The 20,622-nt window shown below is 38.9% G+C and overlaps 1 protein-coding gene across 4 annotated transcripts in view; it reads left to right on the top strand.

Annotated features, from left to right (window-relative positions):
* Nucleotides 1-10,540: 10,540 nt before the first annotated feature.
* LOC117195387 (teneurin-2-like) overlaps nucleotides 10,541-20,622 on the top strand; it is a 739,625-nt gene continuing 729,543 nt past the window's right edge. For all 4 annotated transcript variants that reach the window (XR_007476209.1, XM_033432121.2, XM_033432125.2 and 1 more), the window contains exon 1: nucleotides 10,541-10,732. The gene's annotated coding sequence lies outside the window, so the exon portion shown is untranslated. The remainder of the gene's footprint in view (nucleotides 10,733-20,622) is intronic.

The raw sequence follows: 20,622 nt of genomic DNA, 5'->3' as shown, positions 1-20,622 counted from the left end.
GAAATGAAGGTGAAATAAAATATTTTTAGACATCCAAAGGTGAGTGAATTTGTTTCTGTAAACCTGCACTACAGGAAATACTAAAATAAATTCTTCAGGCTGAAGTGAAATGATAGCCAATGGAGCCCTTGATCTGTAGAAATGAATGAAGAATGTCAGAAATAGTGAATGTGTGGGTAGGTCTACAAGACTACTATTAAAAGCAAAACTGATAACAGTGCATTGTGGGGCTTATAACACATGTAGAAACAAGCAAAAAAAGAAGTTTTCTAATATCAAGATGGGTAATGCCTTAAATACCTAACCATCATAGTTTCTATGAGGAAATTTTTATTACAAACTCTGAAGTACTATTTAGCATCTATCAAGAGGGAATTTCTTCTTACAAATTAACCAAGAAAAAAAAAGTAAAGTATTCATCTTTCACTTCTTTTACTTTTTTCTTAAATGTCTCTCCTTTCTTAAGTTCTGTAAATAATATATAACAATACATATTATACATTAGAATATTATGTATACAAACATATATATATATGTATATGTATATAGATAGATAGATATATCTCATGAGTTGATACCAACCAATACTGTACAAAATTCTCTGCTCAATAGGAAATTGACAACAAAGTTTGGAAGCAACATCCACACCAGCTAGAGAGCAGAATTTGAGCACACACAATTTGCTATAGAAGTCTTCAGTGGAAGCGCTAAATTTCTTTGGATAAATTATCTCTCCCCGAGCCACGGGCTTTGCCTTGCCTTGGTGCAACAGAGGCCTCATCATCCTTCCTCTTACACTGGGCACTGATTATCAAACATCCTCTGTTGTGCTGCTTGAACTACCATCCAATTCCCCTGCAGTCAATCTCAAGTAAAACTGAAAGGCTATGTTAAAAGAGCACCAACCTTCAAAGTTGCATGTGGAAAATATTCATTTTCACACTCTGTGATTGAAGTCAGAGATGTCTTACTGTCAGAATTCTCAAATGTCACTCCTTCTATGAGAGAGTAGAGGCCATAGGAAGTGTATGAAACTTTCCTTTTAAAAGAACTCCGAGTGAATACTTAGTGGCAACAGAAGGTGCCAGGTTGAGAAATGAAAAGCAACCGGGTCCTGTGAAAACACAGAGCTCTAGGATCTCAGCTGTCTTGGTTCCGATAATGATGATATCACTGTATAATGTGGCATTAATTTCCTGATCCTCATTTCAAAATTGGAGGTTAAAATGATGACCTGGTTTCAGGAATCAAATGTTGAAAGCCTTGAGATGATGACTGGGGCTGGTACCCAGGAGACTCGGCTCCCTGTCTCAGTTCTTTCATGATTTGTCTCTGTGCCCACAGGTATTTTACATCTCTGAGGTTCCATTCCCTTGTCACAAAATGAGGCGTTGGAATTGAAGTGCCGAGATTCCTTTCAAGGCTGAAATTTTATGAGTAAATGTTCTGAATTTTCTTCGTAGAGAATTATTTTTACATGGGGAGTTTTACACAAAGCAAAAACTGGCTTAGAGTCAAAATTAACCTTGAAAATTCCATGTTGGAGACTAATTTGACACCTATCATTTTTATATAATTTCAAGACAACCTCCATATTAGATTTTTTTCTTTTTTGTCTATGAACACAAGTTGGAATGGTTGGCTTCTGTTCAAGAGTTTATGTGAAAAATACTAATTCTTATACACTTAGTCCAGAAATGTCAATTTTTTTCCTTGTCTACTGTGTAGATTTGGACTACACAAAAGGTATTCAGGTATTTATTTAAATTAAAATTCAATGCATTAATAACAAATTCATAAACATGGTTCTTCCTTAAGCTTTTCAATTCAGTGTGCAAAAGTTACTATTCTATTTATAAGTATAACAAATTTTAGCAACTACCTTTAAGGAAGCCTTTGATTACTATTTGATCCCATTTACACATTTAGTTAATTAAATTCACACTTTTAAATTGCATGTATAAATTTAATATACTTGATTTCCTTTTAATTATTTCAATTGTTTGATGAGCCTTAACAAGAAGTTAAATAATACATATTCTATAAATAAAACTTATAAATATAGTAATTTTTACAAAAAATTGCTGCATATAAGAACAGTAAGATTTTAGCTTAAAACATATTTAAACTAATTCCTCCATTTCCCATTTTACATTGGAATTGCAAGAATGTCCAGTTACTTTATAAGGTAAAAATCTTGTATATATTGTAAATACATGAAAAAAGTCAAATAGACATAATTTTCTTAACACAAAAATATTAATATTATAGTTTTATTCTCTTAAGAATTTTTTCTGTATTTCATTGTAAATGTACCCGGGTTTAAAAATATTACCCACTAAGAAAACAATTATGTCAATTTAGGCAATTTAAGGGATCTCTTCATAGCCAGTTGAAATCAAATAATGAAAAAGATATTAAGTAATAGAGATATCTAGGTGTGAAGACATCCAGGGTAATTTATCTTGACCTCAGTTGCTGGGCTGAGCCCATTCCTACAGTCACCATACCTTAAACTATGTAACTTAGTAAAGAAGATGGTCAGAAACCCCACTTCCTTCCGTTTGAGACATAGTACTACCCAATTAACTAATTGTCTCACAGAAATCTGCTATTCCACCAAGACTACCACATTACCTGATTGAATTTGCACCTTTATGCTTCTTAAGATTTTGAAATATTTTTCTATATAGTTTCAAAAATACATTTGGAATGATTTGCACAGAAATATTCTTCCTGTCTGGTGGGACTACATAACTTGTAAAGATATTACAAAAACTTCTGACCGATTCTGTGGGTCACACACCTTTATGGTCTTACCCAAGATAGAGAAGGCATTCTCACTATGAAAGTCTTGTAGAGACTAAGACTGACCAAAGAAACATCCAATTCTTATCACACTTACTCTGGGTACTGGGGTACACATCCATTGCAGAGATCGAAAACAAAATCACCTGCTTTATTTATTCATTTTTATTTTCTCTTATTTCTCCTTCATTCACATAAAGGTGAATTCTCATAAGATAAAACCACTGTGATGCAATCCCTCTGTATTTTCTTGTACTTAGTGTTATAGTTCCCAAATACTGCTCTAGGAACTTTCGGGCTTTAGAAAAAGACACATCCCTAGGATCTTTCCCCAGAGATTCAGCTTTCCAAGATCTCAGTTCAACCAAAGATTCTGTACATTAAAAAAAAAGATATTTAAGAACAGTTAAGATATACATTTAGAATCTGGCCTGTTGGGCCAGGAGCCAGGAATTCTTAATACTCACATTTGGCAATGATATAGATATATGACCCTGAGCAACTGGCTTGGGCTCTCCAGGTATAACACCTTCATATTACACATGAAGAAACTGAGGAGAAGGTGCCATTATGATCTGAGCCTATTGTCTTCCCCCAGTGTTTAAGCAACAAGCTGATTGTAAGCAAGTATATCAGTAATACATTTCAAGCAGAGAGAAATTAAAATCAAGGGATTGAATACAGAGGTATGAAAAGAGCAGGAAGAGTAAAGGACAGTTTAAAGGGAGCAAAGAGGTGAGGAAGGTTGTTAAAGCATGACTAGGAAGCTGCAGTTACTCCAGAGCCAAAGATAACACACTCCCTCGAGGAGTCAGAGGGTCAGAGTGGGGCTCTGGAAGTTATTCAGTATGTCTATTCCAACTGGAATCTAAGAACTGGGTAAACAATGCCAGAGTGGTCTCTGGCCTCGCTAGGCTAATTGCAAGATGGAAATGTGCTAAATTCCATTTATCGTCTAACCTCTCATCTTATTTATGATCATAGCATTTGGGGTCCTCAAGGATTAGCAACAACTCAGAGCCCATATCTAGTAATGCCCCAAAGATCTGAGTTTCATTTTCCTCAGTGCACAGTTATCTGGCCAAATAGATGCAGGCTACTTTATAGAAGGTCTAGAGGAATATTTTCAGTATATATAGCAGGGTCACTTGGAGCATGTGTTGGGGGGCGGGGTGTGGTCTTTCTGCAAAAACCCAGGCTTCCTTCATTCAAAGGGTTCCAGATCTGCTAACCTGTTCAGGTCTAGGAATTGGTTAAGAGGCCATTATCTACATTATAACGACTCAAGTAAAGTCCCTGTATTCCAGACCTAGATGTTTGATTGATATTATACGCAGTAATCAATACAACAGTCAGTTAACCATCTAATTTAATGTTAGCAAATACTTTTTCTGTAATGGACCAGATAGTAATTTTCTTAGGCATTGCAGGCCATATGATCTCTGTTGCCATTGTGATGTGAAAGCAGCCATAGAAATGTGTATATATGTGAAAGGGCAAGACAGAGTTCCAGTAAAACTGTTTACAAAATGGCTAACATGCTAGATTTGGTCCATGGTCCATAGTTTCTCAACCTCTAAAATCTAATTCCTTCCAAAGGACCTTTGATTTATTAGCCACTACCAGAAATCCCTTCTTAAAGGGATCTAACAGTCACTCCAACCCTGCTGCCCATTTTTGTAACTGCATTCTCCTTGCCCTTTGACCTCTGCCACCTTATTATTCTCCGTGAAATCAGGGAGCTCCTTCAGTGATGTCAGCTCTTATAATAATCACCTGAAGAGGTCAGCCAACTAAGCTTTTCAGGGATCCTAGCAGTCCTGTCATACAGACTTTCTCAATGCCATGGTCAAGATGAAGAATTGTCTGGACTCTGGCAGGGGACATGAAAGGCAGTGGGCAAGGCAGTAGGAAGCAGGTAGCATATGATAAATATACTGCAGCATTCCTATCTCCTAAATCATTGGATTCCTCTTAAACATTATTTCAGGCAAGTTCTGTCATCACAACCTCATTAAGTGTCTATCACTATTGACTCAATGCTTCAGTCAACCAACGAAGCAAACTGTTAGAGCTACTACTGCCTGATCAGTCTAACACATTGAATTCATTATTGTGTTTTGTCCTCCTTGGCCTAACAATCTCAGAAACCTTTCCTATACATATTACCCAGATTCTGCCAATATAAATTAAATGGGTCTTACAATTCCTTCAGTGTATAAACTGTTTCCTTCGAGGCCAAGCTTTTGCTTTCATAATCGTGGGCCCATTGGAATATGACTCTAGTTTTGAGCATGAAAGCAATAAGTCGGGAAGAGGGTGTATCCTGAAAATAACGGGCACCATCTTGCAAAGTGACTGCCTCAGTTGAGTTAACTCTAGGTTCATAAAGCAAGTGAAGGCTTGCTTTCCTCTTCCTGGGGAAATAAGAACTGCTCCCTCAGAAAAGGAGGCTCAGAGGACTTGGAATTCCAAAGCTTTCAGATTAATCTGAATCCACCCCAGGTCATCATTACAATTTTCAGAGTTCTACTCCTTGTTAACCAATGCCCTGACATTTACGTAAGAGATATCCTGAAGCTGTCAATTCAACTTATGTTGTTCTACAACTTACAGGATCAAATTTTGGGTCTGATTTTTCAGTGACTTAATTCTATGACCTCATGACTTAGAGACTCTATTAGGACCATCATATAACCTCTCTGTCCATATTTTGAGCTGAGAGAATTTAAAGCCAGGAGATTGCCATTTTCTTCCTTGAAGCTTTCCAGTATAGTCAGAAGCTACCTAACTGCCCCTCAGTCCTGTAATCATATCCACACAGAAGCAGCCACTTGGAATTTTCAAGCTCAGCATTACCAGGCACATCATCCTGGGTGATGACAGGGAATAATTCCAGTTACCACGTTGCCACTACATGGTATGAACTACCAGTTTCCCATTTTCTGTTGGCAATAAGATCATGACAATATTTAGGTCCAATCAGATTACATAACCAGTTCCAACTGTTTTTGTTTGTTTCTGAGAACATTCTCAGTATAATGCAGCATCAGTTAGGGTCCAGTAAAGAAAACAGAAACCATTATAGACATTTCGAGAAGAGAGAGGTTTAACACAAAGAACTGGAGATGTTGAGGAGCTAGGAAAGCAACAGAGCAAAGAAAGGAGGGCTAGAGGAGCAAGGGAGAGATTGGTACTGCTTAAAATTCAAGGAGTTGCTCCACATCTGTGATTGCTTCTAAGGTGCTGGAGGTGGTGCTGATGGTGCTTTTGGAGCCCCAGCATTGTTGCTCAGAGAGCCTGCACTACGTGATGTTGCTAAACCTGCCACCTATTGCTGCCTCTGGTCACAGTCCTTTGCTCACTGCTTTTGCTTTACTGCCAGAGGCACTGAAAATAAGCATCAAACAAGAAAGAAAGAAAGAAAAGAAAAAAGTAGAATAAACTCTCTTTTTTTGCTGTAATCTTCTAATCTCCAGCTGGTACCTCCTATTGGCAGAACTTAACAAGAAACCAGTTGGCAAAGGGACCTGAAAACAAGAGTTTTCTGGCTTCCAGCCCCAAGGATAGAAAGGATAGTACCAACAGGTAAGTGTGAAGCCAAGGGACAACAGACAATATCTAGAATTACAAAGAATCCTTAGGGGTTGTACAGACTATCTCTGGCTGCCTAAGGTACTGGAACAACCTTTACTATTTTACATATGTAACTATCACTGGATTTAGTTGTCTCATCATTTTTGCTTTCCACATGATATTACCAGTGATCCTTGTTTTATATGTGGGAACTAAACTTTTTGGCATTTCGTTTCTGTTGTAACTGAAGCAATGAATTCATTATACATACACTAGTTGGCTCTGTGGAATTCATTTTCCTATTGTAACCAATCACTACAAATCTTCACATGACAGAGTCTTTCACCATTTCAATCCCCTGAGTCATTCATTATGGCTGCAAATGAATAAATTGCTTGGGGCCCAATTCTGCTGGTGATATGTGAGAGTTAGACTAGTGAATATAAATCCCCCACATATTGACTAAAAGAAAAAAAGAAAGAAGGAAAAAAGGAGATGGATCCTGTTTTCGTTTAGCTCTTTGCACTGTTAATCAAAGCTAATTAAAACGCAGTGGGAAAAAAATAGCACCAAGTTAGTCTTTTGTAATGGAGAGTGCATAGCTGCCTATTCAGAAGGGTTTATGTGTATGTGACCCCCCAAATAATCTTGTACCATTCTGATATTTTTACTTTACTCTGAATTCATTACATACCTACTGTGTACAATGAAATTTCCCATTTTCTAGAGGATTTTACAAACTGTAGAACATGTTCTCTGATCCCAAAAACCTATCATTAATTTGTGAAGGCAAAAATGTACAAAAAGGGGTAATAATACTAAAAAAAATACACAAAGAGGTGACATTTGATACTAGCTGTATGAAGCTTAATGTGTTACCATCATTTGACTCCTGTGCCTTAGCAAACTCCACTTTTGTCGTTATGTCCCCTAGAAGCCCTGAGATACTACTGGAGCAGAAAGAAACACACGTAGTGCGCAGAATCTCAAGAATTTTTTTTTTTTTTTTTTTTTTTTTTTTTTTTTTTGCGGTACGCGGGCCTCTCACTGCTGTGGCCTCTCCCATTGTGGAGCACAGGCTCCGGACGCGCAGGCTCAGTGGCCATGGCTCACGGGCCCAGCCGCTCCGCGGCATGTGGGATCCCCCTGCACCGGGGCACAAGCCCGCGTCCCCTGAACCGGCAGGCGGATTCCCAACCACTGTGCCACCAGGGAAGCCCCAAGATGTTTTATTGAATATATGTTGTGCTTCCCCTGGCCCTACTCAAGAAGTAAACTTTCCTTCAAATTTATATAAGCTAGCTTCTTTCTCTGGAATTGTTACATCTTCTCTGAACCCTATCTTTAATTCATGTTCTTCCAGCGACCCAGTAACCCACTCTATTAGTTTGCTAGGGCTGCCATAACAAAGTACCAAAAAATGGATTGCTCAAAACAATGGAAATTTATTCTTTCACGGTTTTGGAAGCTAAAAGTTTGAAATCAGGGTGTCTGCAGGGATATGCTTTATTTTCTAGGGGAGAAGACGTTTCTAGGGGAGAATCTTTCTTTATCTCTTCTGGCTTCTGATCTTTGCTGGAAATCCTTGCTATTTCTTGGCTTGTAGATGCATTGCTCCAATCACCTGGACCATCTTCTCCCAAGTGTCTTTACTTTGCATTCTCCCTCTACATGAGAATGTCCAAATGTCTGTCTCTGTGTCCAAGTCTTCCCTTGTTATAAGGGCCCCAGTCATATTGGATTAGGCCTACCCTAATGAGCTCTTTTAACTTGATTACCTCTATACAGAACCTATTTACAAATAAGGTTACATTTTGAGGTACTGGGGGTTAGAACAACATATTATTTTGGGAGGGATACAATTCAACCCATAACATCCATCTTCCAAGGTAAATATTCAGAGATGTAGTTTTGTCATGTGTTTTGGCATATCTGATTTTACTGTACCACCAATAAGGCTGAAAACATTCTAGATTCCTCCAGGAGCTACTTTCTTGGCATTTGCTACAGCACTAAAATTCAAGGTGTCCTTGCTCCTGAACCAGACTGCATTAAAATATTAAGTTACAAAAAGCATACCTTACAAATAAGGGAGGTAAATATAATGTATTTATCTGTGCTTTTTATATGTCTTAATCATAAAATAGTCTTTAAAAACTCTAAGTTAAAAGTCAAATAGCTAGAATGTTTTTTTGAGATAATGTCCATCATAAAATTATGCACAAAAAATACTGGGAGAACTGTTAGAGAGAGGGCATGTGATCATGGAGAACTGTGGCTGGAACACAAAGAGAAGAAGAATCTAAGCAGGTTTTAAAATTTTGTTTCTACTCTACAAGCTGGATGCTCAGAAAGATTAACCAAATTCTAATCATTCCCTTTGTAAGCACCTTTACCAACCAGGTGAGTGTTATTAAATAGAAGGAAAGTCAAAAGATAGGGGAGTGATCCCTCTCTCCCATCTATTCCACCTGTTGTAGCTGCCCCAATTACTAGCATCCAACCACAACCGACAAAAGTGTCTACAAGAAACAGCACCACCAACTGCTAGCCAGCAGACTGCCCCCCCCACCCCGTCTCCCATGGAACAATGACAAGTAGGAAAGGTGAAGTAAAAATACATGTGTAGACTCGAATGAGATCAGGTCAGTGAACAAACTAGATTTGTAATCATATAGCAATTTTATTTTTGAAACTTGTGTTATCTTTACATCTGTTTAACGGGTTTATTCCTTTCCCAGCTCCTCTACGAAAACTTAGGCAGGCACCATAACTTTTCTGGGTTCATAAAATAAATAAGTTTATAAGTAAAAAACCTGTGGTCACTTCAGGGTCACTAAGTCACAAATGCAGTTTTTATTTGGAAATTAGAATGTATATCCTCTTACAATAACAAAAGCACTACATTTGATTAAAGTTAAATCTTCTCTCCTCCAGATTGGGTCTTTTACAGCTGGAAATGGCTTTCAGTAAGGGGTGTTGGGGGAGGAGTGGGAAGGGGAAAGGAGGGAAGACAACAGACAAAATTCTCACTTCGTTGATAAATTTGGGAGGTGGCTTCACATTCCCTGGTTCTGGCAGGAATTTAAAATTGCCTTTTCCCTGATGAGGTGCTTTTGTGAACTCTTCATAGAAACCCTCCTCTCCCCCACCACTGACCTCTCTCACCCACAGATCTCTTGATGCTGGAAATGTCCTCTTACCCAGTTTGTCCTTTATAGCTTCTTCCTACAGCTTCTATCAATGAGCAACACATGCCACTCTAGATGGTCCCCTGGAAAAGACATAAACACATCCATGATGATTCTCTCACACGTGTGGATCACTTCTGATCTATAGGACTAATCACACATCTTTCACTCCGACAGACTGAGAAGGCAGGTTGTCCTGTGCCAGTCCTGTCCTATGCCACTTCCTCTTCCTAACCCACCATTTGGCAGTAGCCATCCCATTTCACTTTTAGATTTTTCAGGTGCAAGTCAGATGCCAGTCCTCACAGAGCCTAAGCATGGAGGGCATATATCAAGTTCCCTGAAATGGTCTCATTGAAGTATCTCCCAACCCAGCGTGAAATGAGAGTCATTTAAATAGGATTAACAAACAATAACTCAAGTCACAAATCCCCTCTTCTCCAGGCGCTTTCAGATCCTTGACACAGATAAGGGTGTTCTGGGTGATCTCATAGATTCACATAAATTTACTCTGAAAAATATGCATCTTTACTTAGCATCTCGCTTGGGAATTTGTTATTGATTTTCTTCCCTTCTTGGCGGAAACTTCCATCTTCATACACCAGGGCGCTGGTGTATTGCCCCAGGTGTAAGCAATAAAGGGCTGCACTTTCTATAGAAAATTTAAAAACATATTTTATGTTGTAGAAACTATACCAATAGGAGAAGGAAGACACAGAAACAGTGGCCAAGCAGTTCTTGAGCTTGTAGTCTCTTCATTTTCATTTTCTTTACCATCCACAACTGCTCCATGTGTTTTCGTGCTTTGCCGCGCGCAAACTCAAACTCCTCCGAAACTCTTCTGCGTCTCTCGCAGAAGGTGAAGCTCACAAGAGCGCATGTCTCTCCCAGCAGAGGGCGGGGCGGCGCGGGGCGTGGCGGCGCGGCGTGGCGTGGCGTGGCGTGGCGCGGGGCGGGGTGGGACGGCGTGGGGCGCGGGTAGACGAGGATGGTGTCCGCCAGTCTCTGTCCTGAAGAGCACCTTAGCAGTCCCCAAATATGAGTCAAAGCAGATACCTGCATCTCAGGCTGATGCTCCAAGACAAGCAAACGAGCCTCTTCCACACACAGTCCGGGAGCCCCTTGCCGGACCACTTCCCTCCTGGCCCCTGAGGCAGGTGAGTCTGTGCTCGCGAGCTCGCGAGCTCTTTACTCAGATGGTCTTGTGGACGTGAGCCTTGTTGGTTTTCAAAGCTACACTGTTTTGGGGGCTTGTCCCTCAGGTGCAGGTTTTAAAAGTCCGAGGTGCTCCATGTGGGGTTCAAGACCTTTTCTCCTCAGGAAGAAGTTCGAGGTTTTGACCGTGAGTCACTGCCAGGGCTGGGGTTTACGGCTCGATTGTGTCCCAGCCTCTCCTACCAGGTTCCACCTGGGCCTTCTCTCCTCCCCCCACATGTAGGAGTCATGTAGCCAGTTTTTTGTTTGTTTGTTTGTTTTTCCAGATAAAGTTGTTCCATATGTAACTGTAGATTCGGTGTGTTCATGGAAGGGGATGGGTTCAGGATCCTTTTGTGTTGCCATCTTGAATGTAATATATCAATATTTATTTGAATGTGGACATATGCTTTATGTTATCAACAGAATGGAGGGTAAGTCCTTTAATAAAGAGCAACGGGGAGATTCTCTTCTTTCTTGGTTGATAGATTTATCACTCTGTCTTTGCCTAATTCTATTCATGTGATGATAAAAATTTAGTTCCATTACAGTCTCCTCCTCATATATTTCCTGTGTCTTAATATGTCTTTTGACCATGTCAAGGCAGTGGGTATTATGATAGGGCGCTGGTGTATTGCCCCAGGTGTAGGCAATAAAGGGCTGCACTTTCTGTAGAAAATTTAAAAACAATTATAAGACCAGCTAAAAGTCAATCTGCTTTTCATTATTACCATGTGCTAACAATTCTATGCGATGCTGTTACAAATGGAATTGTATTCCCCCGAAAGAGAGATAGTTTAAAAGATATTTATTTATTTATTTTATTTTTAATTTATTTTTTGACTGCGTCGGGTCTCAAGGGATCTTCGTTGAGGCATGCGGGATCTTTTTTTTTGTTGCGGTGCCTGGGCTCTTCGTTGCAGCGCGCCGGCTTCTCTCTAGGTGTGGCCTGCAGGTTTTTTTTTCTCTCTCTCTAGTTGAGGCAAGCGAGCTCAGTAGTTGTGGGGCCCACGGGCTTAATTGCCCCAGGCATGTGGGATCTTAGTTCCCCGACCAGGGATGTAACCCGCATCCCCTGCATTGGAAGGTGGATTCTTTACCTCTGGACCACTGAGGAAGTCCCCCCAAAAGAGATATTTTGAAGTCCTAACCTTTAGTACCTCAGAATGCAACCTTAATTGGAAATAGGATTGTTGCAGATGTAATTAATTAAGATGAGGTTATACTAGAGTAGGGTGAGCCCACCCCAATATAAGGAGTGGTGTCCTTACAAGAGGACAGCCGTGTGAGAACATGAAGACACAGGGAGAATGCCCCGTGGATATTGTAGGCAGGGCTTGGAGCGATGCATTAACAAGGCAATGAGCACAAAGACGGCATTCCTGCACCAGAAGCTGGGAGAGAGCTGTGGAACTTACTGTCCCCCAGAGCACTCAGAAGGTACCAACCCTGTAGCACCTTGATTTCAGACTTTTGGCCTCTAGAACTGTGAGAACATACATTTCTGTTGTTTTAATCCACTCAATTTGTGGTACTTTGTTACAGCAGCATTAGGAAACTAATACAAATAGTAATGATAGAGTACTCCTCTGTCTCTTATAATCACTAATTTAGTTACTGATGTCACAAAAATAAAATAATAAATATTAGTAAATAGCTACAAATTCTTCAGCCAAATGCATTTCATTTCCAAACCTAACGCTCTATTGCAATATAATAGATTTCCCTTTTGATTGAAACTTCACCTTGGATTTGGACAGGAAGTCTAAAGGTAGGAGGAGGAATTTGACAAGCAGGAACAGTGGGTAGATGAGTGGAAAGCCATGTCTGCCATGTATTGGCAGTGCCTAAAAGAAGTAGGTGTGCTGACAATATCTGTTAGTCACAATATAAGTGCCAAAATAATAAATACCCTGGCATTTGTATTATGATGTCCTTCCCTCACCAACCAAAACCATGATAAGAATATTTGTAGTGTCTTGTTATCCATTTTTTTTCTTTGCCTTAGCACCCACTTCTGTACTGTGTAACTTCCAAACCCAGCTCTGTACTTTACAAAATTCTGGATAAAATCTGTTTTGTTTTGTTTTTTTGGCCTTAACTGACTGCCCTCATGTCTAAAAATCTATGAACAGCCATTCTAGAACAATGTAGAAGGATGCCCACATGACCCAAAATGTCACGTGACATCTTTTGAGGCCAGAGAGGATGATTTCCCAAGTAAATTACTAAAATTTATAAATTGCTGGTTTGCAAAATTAACAGAACAATTTTAAAAATAAAAAGAGGAAATAACTGTAAGTAATTTTTGTGGTTTTATTTTAGGTCTTCCCTTTTATCCCAGTGGCCTATTTTGACCAGCAAATACTGCTTGCCCCATACTTTCCCCCACATTCAAAATACCTAGGATGGATATTATGCATTCCCAACCTGTCAGCTTTGGCTGAATTACAGAGTGCTCAATTATACTCTAATCGAATAGCTGCCCAATGCAGGCCACGTAATGACTTCCTGATTATCTGCCTTTAAATGATGAATGAAATGAATATGTAACATTCTGTTCAAATATAGCATACTTAACATGCCAAATGAAAACTGATTTTGTGCTCCTCTCTCTGAAAAATGTATATTTTATTGTAATTCAGTTCAATGGTTGTTCTGCTGCTTGTTTCCCAGTCATCAAGATAAACGTTGAATGAGCTATCTAGGAGAACATTAGTCTTCATTTTTGCTTTCCAATATATACTAAAGGTGTTAAACATTGTTTAGATTATTTGGGTTCCTCTCTTTACATCATCTCATTGGGAGAAAAATGAAGAAGGTCATATTTTTAAGAACACTTCTTGTTGGCAGTGTTCCAATATGCACTGGCCAAAAAAACAAGTCTGTTATGATGAATGTGTTGCAAAGACAACAACATTAAAATATGAATAAATTATTTATTGGCAAGAGTATTTTTTTATAAACCAGTAGTTTACAATATTAGCACCATAAAAGAGTACATGCTTTGAAACCCAATTGTATGTCTGGTCTATAATAATAGTAGTTTGCATGACTATAGTAGTTCATTTTATTATCTTTTAAATGATGTAAATCATTTGTAAAAATTTTTAAATGCACTCCTTCTTGAGAATTTGCAAATACAATAGTAAAACTTTTCACATAAATGGTAGATTAGATTATCTTATAAATATACCTTCAGTATACCAATTTCCAAAAACCAACTCAAGAAACTGCATGGGGGAACTGATTATATGAATAATAACTTTTAAGAGACAAAGATTCCCACTCACTAGAAACAGAGAGAGGACACTCAAGTAAGTAAGGAGAGAATAAACTATAGAGGGAAGAAAAGAGAGGAGGAAGGGAGAAATTGTGTTACCTATTTTCCCTAATATATGGTTAATAATTGCACAATTAAATGGTGCTTCCATGACGGTCTTAGAAAAGGTTTTGCATGATCGAGATCAGCTTTTACTAAAATGCTGTCTGAGTTAAAGAAGACAGCATCCTCTAACAGCCTTTTGAAAATTTCCCTTAATTTTATTTGTATAAGGGGAATTTTTTAATTAAAATGGGGAAAAAAACCCTTTTACATATGATATTTATTTCAAGATGTTAAAATAATTGATTTAGGACTCTCCTCAGATTATATTTGTTCTCCTTTTTTCCCCTCCTCATTCTCCTCCTTTTTCATGTTTTTTTTTTCTTTTTTGCTCTTTAAATTTTTTTTCTATATATCCTCTTTTTTTCTAGTTATAAGAAATGAACTGGAAGACCCATGGGTAAATTCAGCCCATAAATGCTTTTGGTTTGGTCCATTAGAATTTTATAAAAGCTTTTCACTTATTTTTAGCATTTCCAAATGGACTGATTTTATATAAATACGTGGCTATCCAGTTTCTCAGTAAAATTCAGATCTAGGAATACCAGGCCTATATTAATTGTCTCCTTAGATAAGCCATGTACTGTCTAGTTTGCCAAAAACCCAGCCTATTTTTCTCATTTACATTGTAAAACTGGCACCCATAGGCTTTTGGGTTTGCAACTTCTAGGACCCATTTCACAATCCCTTGTTGGTCCAGTGGTATCCAACAAGGGATGTATCCAGCCCAGGGACACATAGGGCCATTCACTAGGTTCCAGAAGACAGTATTAGAACTTGTGCTTACAATTATTTTTATATTAAAATGAGAAAGAAATTGTGCTTTGTTAAGGTTTAATACACCTGTTGACATGGTGCCCACATTCACTGTATGTATCAGATGGTGATGTGTCTTATGTGGCTCATGGACTATTTGGAGAATAGTAAGCTTTCCACATTGTGGAGCACTTGACAGTTGCAACATCAATTTTAGGTCACTTTCAACATGGTATGATGTTAGAGTTTAATTAAAAATAAGAATTATATGATAAACTCTCAGAGAATGGATAGCTGACATTAAAAGGTTCCTGTAAAGAAATAGAGGTAATAAATAACATTGGTAGTTTGGAGCAAGTGAACATGACAGAGCTGGCTGTATTCCTAGTGCAGTCTTCATCAGCCACATTATGAGCTAAAACATTATGATCTGATAAGGTCTGATAAGAAGTTGTCCACTAAAAATGAATTTTTCAAGGTAAAGGTGACATTTTAACACTGAGCATGAAAAGTGACTGTTTTTATATTATGAAAAAAAATTTTGAAAAAGGATGCTTAAAAAGGCTTTCATTGTTCCATTCTGAAAGCCATAAATGTGTTAGCTTTAAAAGAAAAATGTCTAGTATCTCTCTCTCTCTCTCTCTCTCTCTCTCTCTCTCTCTCTCTCTCTCACACACACACACACACACACACACACACACACACACACACACACTTAGATGCAGAATCATTGAACCTGTTTTAAAATCTTCCAGATACAAAGCTTCAGAGCATTTTTAAGTCATGTAATTTTTTTTTTTAAATGTACTCCTTCCTGAGGATTTGCAAGTACAACAGTAAAACTTTTCACATAAATGGTAGATTGGATTGAAAAGTTTTATTACTGAAAAATGATGCACTGTTTTATTTCTTATATTTGGATCCATAAATATATTTGTGAAGTATCTTTTACCTTGCTATGACAGTTGTGAAACCTAAGATTAGAATCCAAATAACTTTATAACAAGGAAGTTTAAGAGTTGTATCATGGTTTTAAAACATAATTTTCAAAACTAATGAACTATATTCAATTCGATTTTCCCTTTAAAAAATCGCTTCATTTCTTTGGTTGTAAGGTGTGTATTTTAACATCTCTTAAATTTAGAGGAACACCTTAGGATCGATGGGTACCGTGTAATAGTTAAATTGGCAGTATTTTTCCTTCCTTAGCGGTGCATGAAATAATAGTATATTTTACATTTAAAAGAAGGTTGCACTAATAATGCTAATGGTAATACCCTTAATGAGAAAAAAATCAATTTTGTGCAATTAATATATTAATGCAATTTCTGAAATATTTTAATTTCACATTTTTATAAAAGTACACTTTGTACATTTCATTATCTTAAAGGTCTTATAGTGTGTAAAATATATTGCTTACAGTAAGTGTGTATAGTTCATAAGTATTTACATAATGAATATGTATCACAAAAAAGATTTATGGTTGGGGCAAAGAATCAAAACATTTGGATCCATAGCTATAGCCGGTATACCACATTGTTTAGTACTTTTTCTCTTTTGAAAATCTGGTCAATCAAGATAAAAGCAAAGAAAGGAAAACTACAGTATTTGTAGAAGAGGATCTGTGTCCCTTTTATGGACTGGACCTGCTTTTGTGGAAGAGAGCTTCAAAGATTAACAGTAATGGTCTATTTCTTAAGACAGCTGTAGCCATATGGGTTTTCAATTTATTATTATTCAAACCACACATATACATTACCTAGACTTTTGATGTATAGTATATTAAAATGTATGCTTATTAATATATAGTTATTTAACATATACTGTAGTAGACTTTTCACTGAAATATGCCATACCATTTAAGATATAGTTGTTTCTATGTTGTTTCTATATTCTGCTTATTGCCTAATAGTGCCAAGCATTGTTCTTTGGTACTAAGACATAAGAGTGGAAAATCCAGAATTCTCTTGTCTAAGAGCTTACATTCTAGTGGGAGAGACAAACAAGGAAGAAATAAACAAGATATTTTTTATAACTGATAAAGGCTAGGAGGAAGGTAGAATCCGGGTAGTATAATAAGAGTTGACTGGGTTTAGGCTGCAATAAATACTAGTTAGGGTGACTGTAGAAGGCCTAAGTTTGCAGAGTTTCTAAAGTGAGATTGATTGGTTCTTTAAAATACATCCCAAATCTGTCTACTGTCCCTCTCCCAAGCAGGATAATCTCTGTCTTCAAGATCAACAGAAGCTTCCTCCCTGGCAGCCTTGCTACCAGTACATCTATAACTATGATTTGTCCTTCTCCACCCAGAGCCTTTGAGTCAGGAGATTTCAGGTTTCCTGGGACTTTGTACCTTCATTGTTTTCAGATTCACTATATTCTGTCTTCTCAGCTGTGGTTGGTGAGATTCAGGTGTAACATGTTCTATTAAACCAAATGAAGTGTGTCCCATACACATTCTCACTACATAGAACAAGAAAGGACAATGACTTCCCTCATGGAGCCAGGAGCTACAGCTGGGAGATTCACTCCCTTCAAAGGCAGATCTCCATGACCTGTTAAGCATTTGTTGTGTTCTTTAGACTCCACCTTTAGAATTTTCTAATACAATAACATCTACATACTGGGAACAAGAATGGACTCCTCTTACATTTGCTCTGGCATTTTGGCTTCAGTAATGTTATTTATTTTTTGAAATGATTGTTAATGAAAAATATACATATATAACTTTTAATCAACTAGTTTCCTTTGACATCCTGCTTCCTGATGTGAGCCAGTACAGTAAATAGTGAAGGGTTTTCTACAACATATTCCCTGGAAGAAAAGGGCAAGTTGAGACTGCTCAGCCATAATGTTTCCTGTTTCAACCTATGGCTTGTTTTGTTTGTTTGTATTAAAGTTCTCAGTGTTCCTGGCCTCTGTATAGATAATAAACTCTCTGGCTATAAGCTTTCCTTTTGAGTAGATAAATCATCACCTTTTGTTTAGCAAAGCTAAATGGAGGGGAAAAAATGAAGGGAAAATACTTCCTAACGATATTTAGCAGTAAACTTACAACTGAAGATATATACATTTCTGGGTGGAGTCAAGATGGCGGTGTGGGAAGATGCAGAGTTTGCATCTCCCCACAACTAGGGCACCTGCTGGATGCTGGTGGGGGACCTTGATGCCCAAGGAGATGGGAGGAACCCCCAAGTGAACCAGTAGGACATGGGGGCACTGATGGGGGAGGAGAAGTGGAGGCCGGACAGGACTGGTGCCCCTGAGGGGTTCTCATGCCTGGAGGGACCCTCAGGGGCTCGGATCAGGGGGGAGCATGCTCAGAATTTCCCCTGCCCAATCGGCTGGGGATGTCTGCCTGGCTCTCGGGGCTGGGTCCTACACCCTCAGAGGCCACCTCCAGGCCACGTTGGTCCTGGGGGCATAGGAGGGAGGCCTGGGGAGGATAGGAGAGGCAGGCAGGAGGGGCCCTCCAGGACCAGAGGGGTAGGAGAAGGAGCAGAGGGTGTTTGCCCCACCCACTTGGGCCCAGGAAGCCTGCTGGGCTCCCAGGCTGGGTGCCCCACCCTCCAAAGCCCCCTCCAGGCTATGTGGGTCCTGGGAGCATAAGAGGGAGGCCAAGGGGAGAACTAGAGAGGCAGGCAGAGGGGTCCTCCAGGACAGGAGGAGCAGGAGTGGAGGGTGTTTTCCCCACACACTGAGCCTGCTGGGCTCCCAGGTGGGTCCCCTGCCCTCTGAGACCAGAGGTGGGAGGCACGCCTGGGCTTCTTCTGTTCCGTTGAGCCTAAACCCCACCCCCCCACGCACCCCAGGGCCTTTTCCAGCCCTGTGGATCCTAAGCACAGGCCCCGCCTACTGCCCAAACCCTGCCCCTGCTTAGGCCCCGCTCTCTGCAACCAAGGCCTTTTCCACTTTGTTTTTCTTCTCTTTTTTATTATTGTGGTTCTGTTTTACCTTCCAGTTGTCTCATCTATATTTTTATATTATTTCTAAGATACCTGTTAGTTTCCTAGTCTAATTTTATTTTTTACTTTGTTATTGTACTCTTTTTTTTTTTTTTTTTTTGCCGCCCCACGCAACTTGTGGGATCTTGGTTCATGAGCTGGGGGTTGGGCTGAAGCTCCTGTGGTGGGAGCTCCAAGTCCGAACCACAGTGTTAACAGAGAACCTCAGACCCCAGGGAGTATTCATTGGAGTGAGGTCTCCCAGAGGTCCTCATCTCGGCAACAAGACCCAGCACTACCCAACAGCCTACAAACTCCAGTGTTGGAAGCCTCAGGCCAAACAACCAGTAAAACAGGAACACAATCCCACTCATCCAAAAAAAAAGGACGGAAAATAATGTCACAGACGAAGGAGCAAGGGAAAAACTGACAAGACCAAATAAATGAAGAGGAAATAGGCAATCTACCTGAACAAGAATTCAGACTAATGATAGTAAAGATGGTCAAGAACCTCGGAAATAGAATGGAGGCACAGATTGAGAAAATACAAGAAATGTTTAACAAAGATCTAGAAGTATTAAAGAACAAACAAGATGAACAGCACAATAACTGAAATGACACTAGAGGGACTCGATAACAGAATAACTGAGGGAGAAGAATGAATAAGTGAGCTGGAAGATAAAATGGTGGAAATAACTGCCAAGGAGCAGAGTAAAGAAAGAAGAATGAAAATAATCGAAGACAACCTCAGAGAGCTTTGGGACAGCACTAAATGCACCAACATTCAAATTATAGGGGTCCCAGAGAAGAAGACAAAAAGAAAGGGTCTAAGAAAATATTGGAAAAGATTATAGTGGAAAACTTCCCTAGCATGGGAAACGAAATAGTCACCCAAGTCCAGGAAGCACGGAGAGTCCCATACAGGAAAAACCCAAGGAGAAACACACCAAGACACATATTAATCAAACTAACAAAAATTAAATTCAATGAAAAAATATTTAAAGCAGCAAGGGAAAAACAAAAAATAACATACAAAGGAATCTCCATAAAGTTACCAGCTGATTTTCCAGCAGAAACTCTGCAAGCCGGAAGGGAGTGGCAGGATGTAATTAAAGTGATGAAAGAGACAAACCTACAACCAAGATTACTCTACCCAGCAAGGATCTCATTCAGATTTGATGGAGAAATCAAAAACTTTTCAGACAAGCAAAAGCTAAGATAATTCAGAACCACCAAATCAGCTTTACAACAAATGCTAAAGAAACTTCTCTAGGTGGGAAACACAAGAGAAGAACAAGACCCCAAAAACAAACCCCCCAAAATTAAGAAAATGGTAATAGGAACATACATATAGATAGTAATCTTGAATGTAAATGGATTAAATACCCCAACCAAAAGACACGGACTGGCTGAATGGATGCAAAAAGAAGACCCGTATATATGCTGTCTACAAGAGACCCACTTCAGACCTAGAGACACATACAGACTGAAAGTGAAGGGATGGAGAAAGATATTCCATGCAAGTGGAAATCAAAAGAAAGTTGGAATAGCAATACTCGTATCAGATAAAATAGACTTTAAAATGAAGACTGTTACAAGAGATACGGAAGGGCACTACATAATGATCAAAGGATCAGTCCAAGAAGAAGATACAACAATTATAAATGTTTATGCACCCAACATAGGAGCACTCATTACATAAGGCAAATGCTAACAACCATGAAAGGGGAAATTGACAGTAACACAATACTAATAGGGGACTTTAACA

Source organism: Orcinus orca, chromosome 3 (genome assembly GCF_937001465.1).
Source record: "Orcinus orca chromosome 3, mOrcOrc1.1, whole genome shotgun sequence".
Classification (NCBI taxonomy): Eukaryota; Metazoa; Chordata; class Mammalia; order Artiodactyla; family Delphinidae; genus Orcinus; species Orcinus orca.
This window is presented reverse-complemented; position numbering and strand designations above follow the sequence as displayed.